Here is a 14,252-nt window from a genome sequence, read left to right on the forward strand (position 1 = left end):
TGCCTTAGTCTCTTAGTTTAGTTAAAACAATCAAAACCCCCAATTGTGACATCAGACAGACCGAGTAGACAAGTTAATAGTGACCACCTCCCTGTGGAGATCGACCCTACTTATCGCTAGCTTCTGTTAGTTATATTTAGGTATTTATTTTTGGTACAGAAATGACCGTATCAATGCCTACCTCACCACCTCCAGTTGTATGATACTCTTCTCTCCCTCTCTCTCTTTTGTATAGTGCATTGCATTTAGTTTAGCCTTCATTTGCATTTGTATTATATTTTACATTGCATTTGCATTAGCTAATTCATATAGTATAGTTGCATTGTATTATATCTTACATGATTCATGTAGACAATTGCATATAGACTAGAATTCATGCTTAGCCACTAATGACCAATCCTATTCTTTTCTACACTAGAAATAGTGTTTAAATTGGTTTGAGGAGGTTTGATCATAGGTGACTTAAGCACTAAGCATGCATCATTTAGTGTAGTTTAGATTGCATTCATTTGTTATATATGTCATATAGAATTGCATTTAGTTAGAGCATGCATTTATTCATATCACATCATTGCATTTCCACTTCAATTTCCATAAAAACTTTAAAAATTCAAAAACATGTATTTCTTTTTCATTCCTACTCTTACATGTACATTGAGGACAATGTCCAAAATAATGTGGGGGATGGAATTTATATTCCAAAAATGCATAAAAATTGAAAAAAATTCCAAAAATCTCAAAAATATGTTCTTTAATTTCATAAAATCAAAAACCATAAAATTTTGAAAAATTTAAAAATCCAAAAACAAGTTCAATTCCTTTATAGTGTAGTCTTGTATATATTGTGTTTGTTCATCCTTTTTCACATTGATCGACTACGTCACATCCGAGACATGAGAATATTGAAGACCGCATGGTATGATCTTTCCAATCTCCTTTTTCCTCTTTATGTTAATGACTATGTTGCTTTATTTTGATTGATGCGGTAAAAACAATGTGAATTTAGGATTGTATTTAGCTTATTTGGCATATTAGTTGGTAAAAGCATATGCATTAGGATGTATAAATATTAGTTGCATCATGGCATGTAGTTTGCATGTTAGAAAAATTTTGTGAAACCGTCTATTTGGGAAGCTTGACAAGTGTATATAGGCCCTTGTAGATGCTTTTTCTTCTTAAGACTTTGCTTGTTAGAATACTTGTAAAACACCCTAGGATGTGTCATGCTAGTATCCTTTGACCCATGGATTAAGGCATAGTCAATAGTACCTTGTGGTGTGATAACTCCTTGGCTACCGTTTATTCCAAGGTGACCCTTGAAACCATGAACCCATCATTCATCCATATTCTACCATATTTTTGTCATCAAAGGGAATGGGCACAAAAATTGTTCAAAAATTTGAGTTCAAGAAATGAAATGAAAAGTCCAAAAAGTTTGCAAATTGCATCCAATGAAAAAAGGAGCAAAAATAGACTCCTAATGCTTCAAATATAAGGCACCCTCGTTACTAATTGGATTGACTTTGAAAATGTTCAAAAAAAATGCAAAAAGTTGAAAATTGTCAAGTATTGAAATGCCAAAAATCAAAAGAAATGGCAAGAAATTGTTCTCAAATGTTATATGCCACAAGAAATTGGGGGAAAAAACAAACAACAAAAGCAAACTCCCAAATGAAACTCAAATACTATTGATCCCTTTATCCATCGTATCCACTTTTGTGCATGGTAGAGAGGGGACGACCCTTCTTCTTGTCTAGGCAAGAGGGGGAATTCCGCGATCCTCCAGTGTTTCTTACACCATAGGGAGTCTATTCTTGACAAAAGCATTTAACGATTGAGGACAAAGGTACCCTAGCTTGACACAACTTGGAGGTGATTTATTGGTATCCTTTTAGGCTTAGTAGTTTGAAGAAACCGTATCTATGATGGAATGTGCACCCTTAGATTGCTTCCCTTGTAGATAATTTCCGCCACTTAGATGAGGAAAGTGGCTATTGTTTTGTAGATACATCCATTACTTAATTTGGGTGCTATAACGCTTGGATGTGTTGCGATTTTGGCAAGACCAACCTTGCCTTGCAAGAAGGCATCCTACCTCATGGTTGTCTTGTTGTGAGTTGAAGGGGCGGAGTGAGACCCGCTAATTGTCTCATATCGGTTATGTTATTAGGATAGTTTAAATAAAGGTCTAGTTTTTTTCACCTCTTTACTCGGGACGAGTAAAGGTTCTGTTTGGGGATATTTGATGTGACTCATATTAGCGCACTTTTAGCCCCCTACTTGAACCTATTTTGCATATTATTATAGCGTCTCATATCTATTTTACCCGTCAAATGCTTCCTATTTTTCTTTCCTATTGCTTTGTGTTTGATTTATAGGAAAGGAGACAATTAGGCGGAAAATTCCCGTCTCTTGAGCCTATTTGGAAGGACATTGACGATCTTGGTTGAACGGGTATTGAAGGAAGGGCAAGAACTAAAGACCAACATTATAAGAATAAGAAGCATTCGAAGGGAAGCATTCTGAAGAGGAATCTGAGCGTCCAAAGAGCTAAGACGGTCGTCCAAGGAGCCCGCAATCCGAGCGTCCCAACTCCTCAGCCGCTCGTCCTTCCATGCAACAATCCGAGCGTCTTACCTCTTGGACGAGCGGACCATGGCGTCTTTAACAAAGATGCCCATCTCTCCGAAATACTTGTGATTCCCTGCTTAGAACTTAGAATTGTTAATTACTAGTTTAGCCTTAGTTAACCTAATGAGGCACTACTATAAATACCCCATTGTGATGATAATCAAGGGGGGCTTCCACATTAGAAATTCCTCTTAGATTAGATTAGAATGGATTACTCTTTAATCCTTCCACAAATTTCACATTAATCTCTCCTTAATTATTGTTCAAGTTTGTTACTTTTCGGTAATTGAAGATTATTGGGTTATTATTGGAGGATTGACAACCCTTCATCAATCAAACAAGTTCTCTGATGATGCTCTCCTAGAAAATTCTTTGGGTGGGCACACTGTTGATCAATTCTTTGTTATCCGACCTTATAATCTAAGTCTGGGAATGGATTCCATCTCTGAGGAAGTCAGTGACGATGATAATTGGGAGGAGGTTTCACGCAGAGGTAAGTCGTCTGATTCAGAATCTTCCCGAGTGAATCAACTTCATTTATCTACTAGTGATGTTGAGTCTGAGTTGAAGTTTTGGTCTACTGCGGTTTACTGCTACGTGCTAGGAGCCAACCCCCCTTTTAAGGTCATTGATGGCTTTGTTAAGAGAGTATGGGGTTATACTGATTATGATCAACTATCCTTTAATTCGAATGGTACTTTTTTGGTGAGGTTTAAGACGGAAGAGATGAAGCTTCGTGTGCTGCAGTCTGGACCAATATTCTTTGACAATAAACCTGTGGTTGTCAAGGAATGGGCTCCGGATTGAAAAATGATTAAGGAAGCTGTTGACATGGTCCCTATCTGGATATGGTTTTATGGCCTCCCACTGAAGTTTTGGGGGAATGCGTTGCTGAAAATCGCAGCACTTGTAGGCAAGCCTGTAAGATGTGACAGTAATACTACTCTTAAAACTTTTTTGGGTCATACTAGGGTCATGGTTGAGGTTAAAGTAGGGGATGCTTTGCCTGATGTCATAAAGTTTCTTGATGAATTGGGTGAAGTTCAGAGGCAAATAGTGCATTACGAGTGGAGACCTATTGTTTTCTCTGATTGCAAAGCCTTGGGGCACTATGCTAGGGACTGCAGGAAGAATCAGAAGAGGCCAGCTAGGAAGGTTTGGGTTCCAAAAAAGCCTGTGCCTTCTACTCAGGTCCCTACTGTTGCTAATCCTATGGTTGATGCACCACCTGAGGATGCTATTCCTGTGTCTGAACCTGTGATTGAACCTGTTATTGGAACATGACAGGTCAGGACTATGCCAACCAAGATCTTTAGTGGGGGATTTGAAGGTTTGGTCACTCCTATGCCTACTGTGTTTAAATCTTTTACTACTGCCAGGATTATTACTAAAATGACCAGGCAGGGAAGCATTAGTGGTAGTGGGGGGAGAACTTTCATGGAGGTGGTGGAACAGTCAGTTCATTATACTAAAGTCCTTGGAGGGGCAATTGAAGGAGACCCTAATACAATTGAAAATGGGTAGTATGAATAGTATGAATAAGCAGGCTGATATTAAGAGGTTTCTACATACTAATAATTTAGGGTTATGTGGTCTTTTAGAAACTAGGGTTCGTTCTGGTTCTATAAATAAAGTTCATCAGGGTATTGGTGCTCTTTGGGAGGTAGTTCATAATAATAATGTGCATGATAGTGGTAGGATCTGGCTTGTTTGGGAGTCTGCTATCTTCAGTGTTGTTATTTAAGGGTGTGAAGCTCAGGTGATTCACTCAAAAATCACCTCTCTGCAGACTGGTCATGTTTGGTGGTTATCTGTTGTTTATGGTTTCAATAGGGTGCCTTTATGGGGGTCCTTGGCTGCAATGCACAATGTTGTTAATGGGCCTTGGATTGTAATGGGTGACTTTAATAACGTTTTGGCTCTAAATGAGAGGTTGGGGTTTGAAGTTTCTAATTATGAGATAAGAGATTTTCAACAATGTCTGACTGACTGTGGACTGGTGGATGTTCCTACACAAGGGGCATTCTTTACTTGGAATAACAAGCATGAGCCAGGTGATATGGTGTTTAGTAGAATTGATAGGGTGTTGAGCAATGATGAGTGGATTCAACAATTCCCTGATGTCACTATTATGTTTCATTCTGAAGGGCTGTTTGATCATTGCCCATGCACTATCTCTTTGACTGCTAGTGGAAGTAGAAGGAAAGGTTGCTTTAAATATTTTAACATGTGGGGGAATGATCCAGACTTCTTACAGGCAGTTTAGGAGGTTTGGGATACTAATGTTGAGGGGTACAAGATGTTCCAGCTTGCAAAGAAATTAAAAATGCTTAAGATCCCTTTGAGAAGGCTAAATGGGAGTGCCTTTGCTAACATTGAGACATCTGCTCAGGTGGCTCAAATGCACATGTACTCTATGCAAAAGAAGCTTCATGAGGACCCCCTGAATCTGGATGTCCGAGCTGAAGCACAAGCAGCTTGTGCTAGCTTCCATTTATTGCAAGAGGCTAGGAGTAGTTTCCTTAAATAGAAAGCTAAGGCTCAGTAGATGGCTGAAGGGGATGATAATACTTCTTACTTCCATACTATCATCAAGGCCAGAAGATTGCAGAATAGAATTCTCTCTATTCATGATTTGAATGGTAATTAGTACAACCAGAGTGAAGATATTGAACTTGCTTTTGTCAATTACTACAAGGACTTGCTGGGGACTAGTAAGAGAACTAAGGATGTTCACATCCCTACTGTTCACACATGGAGGATGGTCTCTGAGGAACAAAGTACTGAACTGACCAGGGAGGTTTCTGGCCAGGAGGTCCTGGCTGCTTTGAAAGATATCCCTGCTAACAAGGCGCCTGGGCCTGATGGGTATACTTCCTAATTCTATAAAGATGCCATGGAGATTGTGGTTACTGATGTGTTAGATGTTGTATTGGAGTTCTTTAAGTCTGGAAAGATGTTGAAACATATTAATGCAACTACACTTACCCTCATACCTAAGAAAGTTAGACCTGAGTCTGTTGCTGATTTTAGACCCATTGCTTGCTGCAATGTGGTCTATAAGGTTATCTCCAAGGTGATTTGCAATAGATTAGCTCTTGTCCTACCCACTATTATCTCTGAAACACAAAGTGCTTTCATTAAGGGGAGGGATATTGTGGACAATATCTTAATTTGCCATGATCTTGTGAGGTTATATAAGAGGAAAACATGTTCTCCTAGGTGTATCATGAAGGTAGATTTGAAGAAAGCTAATGATTCTGTGGAGTGGAGGTTTATTGAGCAAATGCTTCATGCTTTGAAGTTCCCTGATATGATGATTAGATGGATTATGGAGTGTGTGACTACATCTTGGTTCACTATTTCTCTCAATGGGTCTAATTTTGGGTATTTCCAGGGGAAGAGGGGGCTAAGACAAGGAGACCCTATGTCCCCCCTCCTCTTTACCATTGGTATGGAGTATCTTAGTAGGGTTCTTAATGTGGTTACTAGCAAGCTGGAGTTCAATTACCATCCTCTCTGTAGGGCGTTGAAGCTGACCCAATTATGTTTTGCAGATGATTTATTGATGTTTTGTAGAGGGGACAGAGGCTCTATCTCTATTATTCTTAGAGTATTTTCTTCATTCTCTGCAGCTTCTGGGCTTGTCATGAATACTGATAAGTCTGAGATTTATTTTAATGGTATGGCTCAAGGGGAGGTGGATTATATTTTGCAGCTGTCTGGGTTTAGAGCTGGAGTGTTCCCTTTTCGTTACTTGGGTATTCCAATATCTTACAAGAGAATGACAGTAGGTGATTTCACTATATTGGTGGAGAAAGTGGTCAGCAGAATCAGGGGATGGGGGGCAAAAAAGCTTAGCTATGCAGGTAGGCTTGTTCTCATTAGAGCAGTTCTGACTCAGCTGCATACTTTTTGGACTAGAGTCTTTGTCATTCCTCTCACTGTTATTAATAAGATTGAAGGGGTCTGCAGAAATTACTTATGGTCAGGCTCTGATCAGTATTTGAAAACCCCTGTTGTCTCTTAGGAGAAGATATGTAGTGAGAAGAGATATGGGGGCCTAGACATTGTTAATGCAAGGATTTGGAATCAGGCTGTGATAGGTAAGTATACACGGTGGTTACATTCATAACTGGTGACATTCATAACCAGTTTATCTAGGGATGTGAGTAGTACTCCTTATGAGGCATGTTTCCTTAATTTGCATAATTATGAATTTGATCTACTTAATACCTGTATGCATTCGGTTTGTGGTTAGTTGACACATGTGGTAGAGGTTTCCTTTTCTCATTTTACCCATAAGCTTCACTATGCCAAAATTATCCTTTTTGTCCTATTTTCTACATCCTACATTTAGCCTGTCCTTTGTCAAGCTAGTAGCCTGTGTCTTTGGGATTGTTACTCATTTTTGGTGGTATATGCTCTATTGAGATGTTTGTTGGGAAATGAAAAGAAGGAAAGAAAGAAACAAAAGAAAAAAAAGAGATGAAAAATGATTCGAAAAAGAAAAAAAAAGAGAAAAGTTTCTGTACTGTTCAACGCCGTCGATCGACTGCTCATTTAGGTCGATCGACTGACGTGAAAGAAACAAAAGAGAAAGAAAAAAAAAATCAATTCGCATGTTTTATCCTTATCCTTTGGCGATTTTTGCTCCTATGTTCCATTTATATCCTATGGGGAGTTTATTGATTTATTAGTTTGGAGATTGTGAGTTTTGTGCTTGCTATAGCACCGTTTCGTTTGATTATGAGAAAGAAGTTGGATGTTGTCTTTTGGTTCCGTTTTGGTACTAGCTTGATCACCTGTACCTCCACTTTACCATAAAATGTTTTGCCTCTTCTTACCCATACCTCACATTTCCATAATTATACCTCGGCATGTGTCAATGGTCATCTGTTTGGTTGGAATGCGTATGTACGGTCATAGAGGTCGTCTTCATAATTTATTGCTGGCATGTTTTCATGGGTCGTAGTTAGGTGAGAGTCACTACAATATTAATTCTTCCTATCTTACAAATATATCACCTGTGCTTAATTGAGTGATTTGAGCGACCCGTGAGAGTCCAGTTTGATGAGTCCATACTGATTGACGGTTGGCATGAGTTTTTGACGACTTTATAATTCGTTTGCATGATTCATATTACTAGTTGATTGTTGGTTGTGCATTAAATTGGTTTAAGCCTTACAGTTTGCATTTCGCTCTGAGTTTGAACTCGTTCCATTAGGTCAATAGATCGAGTCTAGTTCTTGCTTGGGGACAAGCAAGGTTTGGTTTGGGGAGATTTGATGCGTGTCATTTATATGATGTTTTGCATCCCTTTTTACACGCATTTCAGAGCTCAAATTGTACTATATATGCCCATATTTCTCTATTTTCCTCTACTTTCGTGCTTTTGTACTTTATTGCAGAAATGTGGAGAATTTAGCGGGAAATCAAGCCGAATCCGTCCCCGAGTAAGCTGCATTTCAAATGACGTAAAGGAACCGCTTAAGGAACAAGCTTGGTGCGCAATCCAAGGCCCGAAAGACGAATCCACGAGTTTAAAGAAGTCAAGTAGCAGCTAATCCGGTCGATCGACCATCATCCTTAGTCGATCGACCACCTATCGGATCCCAGAAGCTACTGTTGCTGAGGAGCAGTCGATCGACCAGTCTGAGTAGTCGATCGACCAGACTTCGATTCCAGACGAGATTTAGAAAGCCCGTGAAGTTTTAGGTTTTGGAATAAGTTGTTGCGTTGATATTCCTATATAACGTGACATAAACATATCTAGCTTGAATCAGAGAATTTACATCAAGTTTTTATCTAAGTTTCATTCACAATACAGTGCCTTTAGTTCTAGCTTATTACGAGTTAGGGTTTTGGGTTATTGATTCAAACATTGGATTTCTGCCTTCGCTATTAATCTTTCCTTTGAATCTTGGTAATTGTTCTGCCCTAATTTCAGTTTCTTTATTTTACTTCCATTGTTAGTATAGAATTGTTAGTTAGCATTCCCAAAAGCCAATTATCGTTTCATCATTATTGTTATCTACATCAAGCATGAATTCCATAATAGTCATAAGTTTTATTGTTGTTTTTACATTCACCATGAGTAGCTAATTAGCTTGTGCTAGGATGTAGGCGACTTATGGCTAGGCGGCATTAGATTAGACACGGACTGAACCCGCGTGTCAGTCGATCGACTGACATAGTTGGTCGATCGACTGACCTTGTAAGGTTACCTTCGTTTTAATTGTTTTTAAACTTGTATTTAACGAATCGAATGCATGCGACCAGTTAGATACCTCTTTTGTGACTAACCCATTAGGCCGAAAGGTAGGGTAGGTTGCTTGACCGTCAATTAATTCGGCTAAACTGTGCTAAGATCGAAAGATAGGTATAGTTTAGACCATTAGTCGCTTTTCAGGACGAGAGTCAGTATTAGTGACATTAGGGACCTTTAGCGAGATCGAGAGATGCTAATTGTTAGGAGTGGATCGAGAGGACCTCTTATTTCCCGCCTTACCTGTGTTTGATTCAGACCGACCTAGTTCGCTGCCGCCGAAGCTGTAATGACCCGAACATCCTAGTACCTTTCTTTTATCTGTTTAATCCATATCTTTAGTTTATTTTCTTCTTATTGTTATTAGTTATAAACCAATTCAACCAACCCCCATAATAGTTACCTTAGACTGATCATAGAACAATTAGAATTTACAACTGCCTCCTTGTGGATCGACCCTGTTACCACTAGCCTAGGTTAGTCTTAATAGGAGTTTATAAATATTATCTTTGGTACTCACAGCGACGGGTATCAGTTAGAATTCTTGGTAGGCAAATGGATATGATGGAGTCAGAATGGAGAAGGAGGAGGGCTTTGCATTTGATTCCCTATGTTGCTTGATGATCATTTCGGCTTCCTCGGAGACGGGTAGAAGATAGTTTGGGCTGTGGACGGTGATGCGACATATTTTGCTAGGCAAGATGAAGGACTTAGCTTCTTTGATGAGCCACTCATACTTATTGTCAAGATTGTCATTCTTAACCCAATGGAATTTGTTGATCATAGTAGCCATATCAAGGAGGTTGCTCCCTTTAACTGGTTTGTAGGTTTTATCTTTGTTGAAATCCGAGTTAAAGTGCTTCGCTAACCTCGTTATTAAGCCTCCATTTACAATGAAAGCCGCTCCATCTTTCCCATTATCAATCTCAAGCCACCGATCTATCAAAAGTTGAAGGATGTTGTATTCGTTGGTGAACTTTCCATTGATATTCATGGTAGACTCAAGGTAGACAAAATCAAGCTCGGTAAAGTGATTGGTGCCTTTTCTTGCAATCAAAGTATTGCCCACAAACTTGTGCCATAATCTTATGCCCGGATAGTGGACATATAGAACATGGCACTCCCGGAAAGAGTCAAATTTTTTCCCGGTAATCGCTTTCCAAAGGGGTGCGGCATCATATTTTATAGGCTTATTTGTATAATGATAATGTTGTAAAAGACCAAACACTTCACCAAACTCACTCAAAGTCATTCTTCTACTCTTGTTCTCAAGACGGAATTAAACAAATTTTTGAGCCTCTACCTTAGACACCTTCAAGGAGCTTATGAACTCCATGGTTAGTGAAGGGTAAGTCAATTCTTCCATTTCAAAGAGGGTTAGCAACCTCATGGACTCAAAAAATTTCCTAGTTCTCTCAAGCACACCCAATTTTTCTAAGGCATCTTAACATATAAACTTGGTAGCCACAATAGTCTTCCTAGTAAGGGATAGAAATGTATTCCTACGAGCATTGGTTAAGAAAGTTACCTCCAAAATTTTTTGCAATTGTTCTATAACCAGAGAAGGTGTAGTAGCTTCCTCAATAGGAGTTGCAATTTCTTGGATTTCCACCCTTGGTTGTACTACTACCAAAGCCTTTGATGCAAGAAGAGCTTGTTGCCTCTTGGATAAATTTGGAGTTTTGGGTGACTTGTTTCTGCCTTTTGTTCTTACCATGATGTTCTCCTTCTCAAATTTGTATCAACAAACCAATATTATGCTTGAATGCTCCTTGTTTCCTTAAGCTTCAATCAATTCCCAATCAATTTTAGCATTATTGAATTTATAACCAATCCCTAGAAAATTGATTCAATTTGTGAGGATTTTGATGTTTAGGTAGTCTTTTGTTGATAAAGGAGTGGTTTATCTTGATTTGAGGAAGTTTTGTTTTGATGGTGGTGAATTTGGTTGAGAAATTTGTTTTTTTAAATGAGGGGATTGAGGGTTTTGAGGGAGAAAGGATGTGTGTTTGTGTTTGTAAAAGATAGAAATTATTTTGGGAAGGAGGGGATGAATCCCATGTTTTTGTGAAATAGCAGCAGAGGACGAGCGGATTCAAGACGGGACGCGCGGATTCTCAAGCAGTACGTTCTGAAATTCCCTACCCGTGCCAGGACGCGCGGATCCTCTTCAGGACGAGCGGATTCCTTCTGTGGACGCTCGGATCCTCCTGGGAACGTGCAGATTTACAAACAGTGTGAACTCATAATTTTGAAGCATGCCAGGACGCGCGGATTAGTCTCAAGACGAGCGGCTCATGGTCTGGAACGAGCGTCCTGAGTACGATCTGCTCAGATTCTGATACAGGACGCTTTCCTCAATTCCAGCTTTCCCAGGACCCGTGTCCTAAACCCAGGACACTCAGGTTCTCCTCTGGGATGCCCGGATCATCTTCAGTTCGAGAAGATTCCCTATGGGGATGCTCAGATTCTCCTCTGCTCCCACGAGCTCAGTTCTGCCCGTGGTGATTTTTTTTCCCAAGTCATCCTTTCTTCATTTCCTTTGTTGAATATTGTGGGTGCACTACAAAGGCTCGGGTAGCCTAGGCACTTGCCATCACCACACTAGGTCGAACACTACACATCAAAATACATTAAAATACCTCCCTCACTTACTCTCATGTCAAAAATGTTGATCAAAGTACAAAAATGCAAATCCAAAAATGACAAAAATGCTATAAAGGAAATAAAATGCGAGTTAAAGGGTTAGAATATTTAAAATGGTGGTTTAGGGTGGACTCCACCAAACTCTCATTCTTGGATGAGATGTCAAGGGGGCGTAGCCAAGGTGTTATTGATGTTGCTCAACACCTTGTAGAAGTAGTCGAAGGCTTGCTCATTTTCATTATAAAGATCTTGCATAGATCTTTGCACATTGTGTTCTTCATGGTGGTGACCCGAGTCAAGATGATGACTAGGATCAACAAAGCCTTGTTTTAAGGTCATATCATTGTCAATGTAAGGATTGACTAATCCTTCAAGTTCGTCATCCCATAGACCACAAACATCATTAGCTTGTTCCCAAATAATGCCATGAGTTGACAAGGGCAACTCTTCTTCTTTGTTGTCTCGGCCAATGAGGCCTTCTTCATTGCTTGTCATGATGGGTGAGCTATTCAAGCTCTCATTGTTGTTGAAAATTCCTTGCTCTCCGAATAGAGCTACTTGAAGGTTATCCATTTTCTTCTTCCATATGGGTGGTGATTCTTTACCCATAGCTTGATCTTTGGATAGAGATTTCAACTTCTTCCTATCAATTTCTCGGCTATAATGATCGACCATGAAACATGGCTCATGTAGTCGGAGAGCTCTCATCATTTTGTCAAGATTGAAAGTGATTGTCTCATCTCCCACTTCAAGTGTGAGCTCTCCATGTTTCACATCGATTACCGCTCCGGCAGTATGCAATAAAGGTCTTCCTAAAATGATAGGAATGTTGAAATCCTCCTCCATGACTACAATGACAAAGTCTACCGGGATGAAGAATTTGCCAATTCTCACGGGCACATCCTCCCATACCCCTAAAGGTACCTTTGTTTATCGATCCGCTATTTAAAGAGTAATGTTGGTGCATTTGAGCTCTCCCATTCCTAGCCTCTTGCATACCGAGTATGGCATGACACTTACACTTGCTCCAAGGTCACATAATGCTTTGTTGATTGTAGTGTCGCCAATGGTACATGGAATAGAAAAACTTCCCGGATCTTTGAGCTTTGGAGGGGATCTTCCTTGAAGAATAGCACTACTCACTTTGGTAAAGGCAATAGTCTCTAGCTTTCGGATAGATTTATTCTTGGTAAGAATGTCTTTCATATATTTTGCATAGGCCGGAACATGATTGATCAGTTCTTCAGAATTTCCATGAACTTTCTAAGTTGATCATCAAGCTTAGGCTTAGCTTTCCGACTTGGGAATGGAAGTCTAATCACAATAGGCTCTTTTTCCTTAGCCTTCTCTTCATTGTTCTTCTTTGAAACTTCATTGGTGGTAGGATCTACCTCCTTAGAGTTCTCCATAACTCTTTGCTTGTCGCTAGAATCCACAACATCTTCATCAATTGGCCTCTTCGGCCCTTCATATCTTGTACCACTCCTTAAATAGATGGCACTCACCGTCTCATATCTTGGAGGATTACTTTGAGGTGGTAATTGCCCCTTTTGTCTTGGAGAGCTAGAAGATGCTAATTGGGTCATTTGAGTTTCCAACATCTTGGTGTGGGCTAGTATGTTGTTGATGGTGATATCTTTCGCTTGGCTATCTTTTTGCATTTGGGTGAAAAATTCTTGTTGGTTCTTTTGCATTTGGAGGATCGCTTTTTGAACATCAAAGCTTTGGTCATTTAGTTGGTTGTAGGAAGGTTGATTTTGGTAACCTTGGCTTTGGTTGAAAAAGGGTCTTTAAGCTTGGTTTCTCATTGGAGGTAGGGTGTATGTTTGTTGGGGTTTTGGACATTTTGGCTCTTGTATGAAAGATTTGGATGGAATTTGGTGTTCTCATTATAGTAGTTGGAATAAGGGGTACCACTCTTGTATGCTTGGAAAGCATTAACTTTTTCACTTGTTCCCCTACATTTATTTTGATCATGTCCCATGGTTCCACAACTTTCAAATACTCCACTTGGGAATGAGGATGATGCCACCATAGCATTAACATGTTGTTTGGGTGATTTGGAAGCTTCATCAAGCTTAGCCATGGCCTTCTCAAACTTCAAATTGATGGTGTCTATATGAGCACTTAGTTAAGCATCCAACTGTGTGATGGAATCTACCTCATACCTTCCTCCTCTAGTGGCCTTTCGAGGCCTACTATAATGGGAATTATGAACCGCCATCTCTTCAATTTTGGCCCATGTTTGATTGTCATCAACTTCGGTAAACACCCATTGGATCCCATATTGAGAATATTGCTGGAGTTTTCATATAGACCGTTCCACAGTTGTTGCAAAAGGAACCACTCACTAAGCCCGTGGTGTGGACAAGAACGACAAGTGTCCTTAAATCTCTCCCATGCTTCATATAACGATTCCTCATCCCTTTGCTTGAACCCGGTGATTTGGGCTATTAACATTTTAGTCTTCTCCAGAGGATAGAATTTCTTTTAGAAGGCAAGTGATAACTTCTTCCATGAATCAATACTAAGGGTAGCCTTGTCTAGGCTCTTCAACCATTGCTTTGCGGTACCAATCAAAGAAAAAGGGAATAATACCCGTTGGATTTGGTCTTAAGTAACTCCAGTTTGAGATATTGCATCATAATAGTCACAAAAAGTCTCCATATGTGAGTGAGGGTCTTCACTAGGCATCCCTCTAAATTGA

General features: G+C 39.6%; 1 pseudogene; it reads left to right on the forward strand.

The window, feature by feature from the left end:
- The first annotated feature begins 13,898 nt into the window (after nt 1–13,898).
- On the forward strand, nt 13,899–13,997 carry LOC141639000 (small nucleolar RNA R71; annotated as a pseudogene).
- Nucleotides 13,998–14,252: the final 255 nt, after the last annotated feature.

This window comes from Silene latifolia, unplaced genomic scaffold, assembly GCF_048544455.1.
Source record: "Silene latifolia isolate original U9 population unplaced genomic scaffold, ASM4854445v1 scaffold_246, whole genome shotgun sequence".
Taxonomy (NCBI): domain Eukaryota; kingdom Viridiplantae; phylum Streptophyta; class Magnoliopsida; order Caryophyllales; family Caryophyllaceae; genus Silene; species Silene latifolia.